This window comes from Trachurus japonicus, unplaced genomic scaffold (assembly GCF_045865225.1).
Source record: "Trachurus japonicus isolate A0001 unplaced genomic scaffold, Traja_1.0 AP030689.1".
NCBI classification, from domain to species: domain Eukaryota; kingdom Metazoa; phylum Chordata; class Actinopteri; order Carangiformes; family Carangidae; genus Trachurus; species Trachurus japonicus.
The window spans coordinates 9891-16272 of NW_028220822.1; the positions used below are offsets into that span (position 1 = coordinate 9891).

Sequence of the window (6382 nt, forward strand, 5' to 3'; positions counted from 1 at the left end):
ATTGGGAGGAGGATGGAAGCAATTACCAGCGCCAGCAGCTGAGAGAGGGCCAAGCCTCTGCACATCAATCAGCATTACTCCACCGCCACTGTTCATGTTGCGAGCAGGAGCGTGTGAAAGAGCACCCCCGGGTGGCCGCACCTGTCATTACACCGCAGCCGGTTAGAAATACCATCACAAATACAATCTGCTCAGGGGTCTTAAATCTGAATGGATTTTTTTTTTTCCTCGAAATTAATTTTCACCACCTAATTGCTATGTTCATTACCAGGGTACAATAATGTCAAAAAACCACTGTCCTGATTTAATTTCCATGGCTGAATGTGAAATGAGTTGGAAAAAGAGGCAAAGCCCTGCATGTGCTGCTTGTCATTTGGTTCATGTTGAACTGCAAAGCAGAGGCAATTTAGGTTAATGTGGAATGAGGAGGAGGGGAGAGGTTAGAAAAAAGCAGGGGTAATTTGGTGTGGCAAAATGATGAGTCATCTTTTGTTCAGAGCCTTTGATTGACAAAAGAGCCGCGCCACATTAACGCAGGAACGGACTCCAAGTAAATTTGTCATTCTGTCACTCTTCCTTTTTATTCCCACATGGTGACACTCTCCCTCTCTCTCTCTCTCTCTCACTCTCTCTCTCTCTGTCTGCCCTTACGAAAGAAAAATATATTTACCAATATATTACTTGCAATATATTGTAATATATTATTCTTCCATTACATTTTCCAATATATTATATATTGTAAATATATGGAAAAATATATTGATGACACATATATTATACAATATATTATATATTGCAATATATGGAAAAATATATTGATGACACATATATTATACAACATATTATATATTGATGTAATATATTGTAATATATTGCAATATATTGCAAAATATACAAAAAACTGCCCCTTTCAATATATTGAAATATATTAAACCTGAATATATAATATATGGGTTTATATATCCCAAAATATATGCAATTTTATATTTATAAATATCCACCATAATGTATTCAGATTTATATGATAAAATGTATTGATAATATATGAAAAGATATAGTGTCACATGTATGTTCAATATATGGTAGAATATATTTTAAATATATGTAAAATTATACATGAAATATATGTATGGCTATGTGTTCAATATATTGTGGAATATATTTAATATATGGAAAATTATATGGAAACAAAAACATGACATATGTGTTCAATATATTGTGGATGAATACTTAAATATGCAAACTGCAATATGTGCACAAACCTTTATACCACATATTAACACAGACTGGGTAATTTATCAAAAGCAACCTTTATTTTCTTTTAATCAGGCACAGATACTGAACCCAGTTTGAGGTAGGGAGCTATACAGGCCTATTAAAACCCCAACCAGGGTTCCTACAGCTTAAGCCAAGTTAAATTTAAGACTTTTTTTTAAAACCACTTGAAATTTAAGACCAACTTCATAATAAACACAAATGCAGAAAAAAAAAGAAACACCTCACATCAATTACATAGGGTTAGGGACAATTTTACCCACTTTCCTATGTGATCCAAGGTAAAGTGACTGCTACATGAACATTGGATTGTGTCTCTTTCCAGCTGTCCTTTCAAAATAAATGCATAAAAAGTCTGAAAAAAAAAAAAAAAAACCCACCACTGACTCGGAATCTGGTGGCTGTGAGAAATTTAGCGTTGACGGCCACCATAAAATACCACTTACCAAGTGTTAACATTTTTTAAGACTTTTGAAAAATTGATTGAAGACATTTTAATGCCAATTAAGGCCTTGTTTTTAGATTAATGAATTCAATGCCTTTTAAGACTTTTTAAGGATCCGTAAGAACCCTGCCAACAGGCCTGGCATATGGTCAGACAAAGGAAATGTGACTGACTCTACATTTCTGAACAGTGCAACATTTTTAAAGAATGCCATTGAACAGACAATACATATACTTTTGGAACTGTGGAAAAGAAATAAATAGCCAAAAGAAAATTGATGTAGCAGATAAAGCAGATGTATGTATGTAGCAGATGAAGAGATGTCCACCCTCCAATTGGTAGTAATCAGCTGGCTCCTTGGTGCATCTAGGAAAAAAGAGAGAGAGAAAAAGAGATTTTTTAAATATTATTTAAATTATCTGTATAAAATGCTCTGACGTCCTTTGCTTCATTCTAATGTTCAACCTAACATCAAACATCAGATCATTCACAGGGGGTTTGGAGGGGGGTGTCAAAGAGTCAATCGATTAGTACTCCGCGATTATCAAATACTTTCGCTTGAAATGCCTATCCCTACTGGAGTCCAGACTCCACACCAGTAAAAACAAGATAATAGACCACTAGTTTAATGTTAGTATTCAGTCGGTATTCAGCTGTATAGTCAATGATTTCCCTCAACTCTATCACTCAGTCAGCCAGCATCTAGTCTGGGGCCGTTGACCCGCTGTTTTGGTAGGAAACGGATCCAGGGCGAGAGAGACAGACCTTTCCTTCAAAATAAAAGCACCAAGCTAATAAAATGCTTGTTGTTTATTAGGAATTTTTCTAAACCAAATTTACATGTTTTAGTCAAATGTAATTATTTTACTCACCTACTAATGCTATGTTGTGGGTACATTCTGTCCCTGATACAAATAAACTTATTAAACTAAACCAAGCCATTATACAAAATATGAAAAAAATATAAAAGGCTACTGTTGTAAAGTGCTGCCTAATAAGTTCAATAAATTATTCTCAAAATAACAAAACATACAGCCTTACAATGATTTTTTTTTTTTTTTTTTTTTTACATGTAAAGTGCAGCACTAACAGTTCGAGCCAGTGACGGACTGACAGGGCAATGTGGGCAAATGCCACAACGGCTGCCTGACGATGCAACCGTTCGGCCGCAAATAAATAAATAAATGAATGAATAACGCGGGTCATCACGAGGCACAGTGCGTAGTGTCAACACAGCAGCGACGTGCGCCTGCTCTGGGCGCATCTGCAGCAGATCCACATGTACTGGAGCTTGTGCGCAACACAGACACAGAGAGAGAGACAGACAGACAGACAGACAGACAGACAGACGGACAGACAGAGAGGAGATAGGAGCCACAGCCCCCACCTCCACCTCCACCTCCATTCCTCCCAAAAGCAGGAGGGTCTTCAAGCCTCTGTTTTCTCGCTAGCGGTAGCATTAGCGATAGCCACGACGTAAACGGGCTGCACGTGTAGCTGCAGGCGGACTGTAAACACACACAACTTCTGTACCGAAACTCACTCGTTCACAGCGCTGTGCCGAACCGAACGCCCCGTACCGAATCGGTTCAATACAAATACATGTACCGTTACACCCCTAGACCTTTGAGAATGAAATTTAAGACTTGTAAACTAAATTTAAGACCTTTTCAAGGCCTTAATTTATAGTTATCAAATTTAAGACTTTTTCAAGTTTTTAAGACCCCGCGGGTACCCTGTTATTTTATAAGTTTTATGTTGGTGAATACTTTTATTTTGGTGAATTTGGTGATTTCGGTATCAGCTACAGACAGGAACCAGGAGGTAACTGACACCAGGCTCTTCGCTTGTCTGAAGAGCCTGGTGATGCGAGGCTAGCCAGCATCAGTCCTGTGGAAATTTCAATTACTTCTGTATGGGATGGTGCTATACATTTAAAGCGATAGTTCACCCAAGATTGAAATTTCACTCATTATCTACTCACCCTCATGTGGACTAAGGGCTGGGAGAAGTTTCAGAGTCCTCCGTGGCTTCTCTGAGTTACAGGGGGTCTCGGCGTAGCAGTGCATGTCAATATAACGGTTGCAAATGGATACCAACTGTCTTGGTAACAAAAAGACACACCAAAAAACACCCAAATACCTCCATGCTGCTCGTATGTAATGTCCGTCTTGTATTGAAGCCCCGAAATGCGAAATTGTCCCGGAAAAAAATTGAATAAGTCAATTTTTCAAGCTTGTTTTGTAGCGGAAGCTTCTCAAAGCTCCTCTTCCCGGTTCGTCATATTTGGACGAACTGGGAAGAGAACAGACCCTGGTTCGTCCAAATATGACGAACCGGGAAGAAGAGCTTCGAGAAGCTCGAAAAATTGACTTATTTCATTGTTTTTGGAAGCATGGAGGTATTTGGATGTTTTTTGGTGTGTCTTTTTGTTATGAAGACAGTTGGTATCCATTTGCAACCGTTATATGGACATGCACTGCTACGTCGAGACCCCCTGTAAGAGAGAAGCCACTGAGGACTCTGAAACTCCTCCCAGTCCTTAGTCGACATGAGGGTGAGTAGATAATGAGTGCAATTTCAATTTTGGGTGAACTATCACTTTAAAAACTTGAACTGAAATTAATCTGAACTAGGTTTAATGAAAAAATTTAAGAAGCAAAATGCATTTGCCATAATTCTTGGTCTGTTTGCCTACCTGTTTGCATGTTGAAGTCTGTACCCCATCATCTTTTGCTCTATTGTCACTTCGGGTTCTCCAGCACGATGATCTCATGGGTAGAGCACTGCTGTGGGTCCTTGGCTGTGTAAAATACAGATTGACATAACAAAGAGTATTCAGTCAATTAGAAACAGAGTAAAACATTAATTAATCAAGGACAAAAATATCTTTAGCTGTGTCACAGTATTAAGGATAGAATGATTTTTTTTTGCGGCTGATCCTGATTATTATTACTTAAATAACACTATATTTAGAACTAATATCCTAATGAAAATTACTGCCACATATCTTTGACTTTAAAGTTTCTATTATTTTGTCCAACCTATGAAGGGTGAATTGAACTTATTACACCTGTGTGTATAAACTGGATTCACTAATGATGGCTTATTTGCAGGCTATATCATTTTCAGCTGGATGACTAATACTTCATCAACCGAGTATACACTAATATCAGTGATACTTTACTTTTATTAACAGGAGTGAGTATTAGTAACCATGCTAAGAGGCCACAGTCAGTGTAGTGTCTCATCTCCAGTAGTTTCTGTTACTAGCAGAGTTCATGTTGTTTTCTTCTGCAGCAGAGTGCGTTTTCTAAAGCAGTGGTTCTCACACACACACACACGCGCGCGCGCGCCGCGAGTAGCCGCGAAGCAGCGAGAAGCGGAGCCCTTTGATGTTAACGACTGTGTCACACCGGAGCCACGTCGCTCCGGTTCACAGCAGCAGCGGCGCGGCGCGCGAGCTGCGAGCTACGGCCGCGAGCGAGCCTGTCAAGCCGGGCAGGAAGTCGCACAAAGAAACAGCGGAAGAATCCGGTTAATTTTCAAAATAAAACACATTCCGAAGCCGGTTTACTTTGTTACAACATGACTGAGCTAATTGGAGTAGTTTCATGTTGTGTCCGACAACGGGAGGGTTTTAACAGCTGACGTCCTGGTGTTAGCTTAGCTGCTGCTGTTAGCTGTCAGCAGCAGCTAAGCTAACGGCTACGATAGCCATGACTAGTTGCAGAGGCGTGCACACAGAAGTGGTGGTGTTTGTTCGGTAATTCGTTTTGTAGATTTAACAAACATCAGATTAGTCAGGGCGGTTTTGGCAGCCCGGAGCCTCCACATTTGGTGCCTACACCGGTGGCTAATGCTACCAGTTAGCCGCTAACGCTACCAGTTAGCCGCTCGCTAGAATGCTACTACGGGGTTGAAAGCCGGATAGCTCATGTGCTAATGGCGATTAGCTTTTCTCTCTTTTCTTTCTAACCCTTTTCTCTGTAACACGTTAATGAAGCCATGTACCGGCTGAAACATCCTCCTCACCGTTGGTTAGAACAAGGAGAATAAGAAAAAAAAACCCTCCATGGTGACATGTCGAGACATGTCCAGGACTTCACATCCGTTAACGTTACACAGCGCCCCTCCCTCTCACCAGAGCCTGCCTCGTTTGAATCCCTGACACCAACAACGCCACAATAATAACAGAGAAATATCTTACCTGGTATTTTTTGCAGGATTTAAATTCACTCAAGCTCTCGCTAGGACCAGGTTCCAGCCGACTGTTTGTCCATTTATCCGTACCGTAAAAATAATCCACATGACTGGTCATTCTTGAACGACTGAAGTGCGTCGCGGCGGTTCCCGTTTCACAGCAGCAGTAACGGTTATTTTCAAATTTGGCGCCGGAAAGGCGCGCACAGCTGTCATTGGCCAAGAGCCATTATGTCAGTCAGATCAACCAATCATGTTCAAATGCTCACGATGAGACAGCCAATGGATTTTGTTTCATTGTGGTAACATTTTATTTTTTATTTTTATATCTAATAAAAAAAATAATTCCTGACCTGCAATCGGTTCACAGACCATTGCTAAGTAAAACACACCGTTGCTAGGGTCACCGCTCTGATCAGAGGACACAGAGGAGGAGAACTATGCAGGATATTTACTTTA

General features: G+C 40.0%; 1 long non-coding RNA gene across 1 annotated transcript; it reads right to left on the bottom strand.

Annotated features, from left to right (window-relative positions):
* Window positions 1–1810: 1810 nt before the first annotated feature.
* On the bottom strand, window positions 1811–5826 carry LOC146960124 (uncharacterized). Its single transcript, XR_015035517.1, has 3 exons — window positions 5756–5826; window positions 4419–4523; window positions 1811–2086 (listed from the first exon to the last, which is right to left on the bottom strand). It is a non-coding gene; the product is annotated as an uncharacterized LOC146960124 (long non-coding RNA).
* Between the last annotated feature and the right edge of the window lie 556 nt (window positions 5827–6382).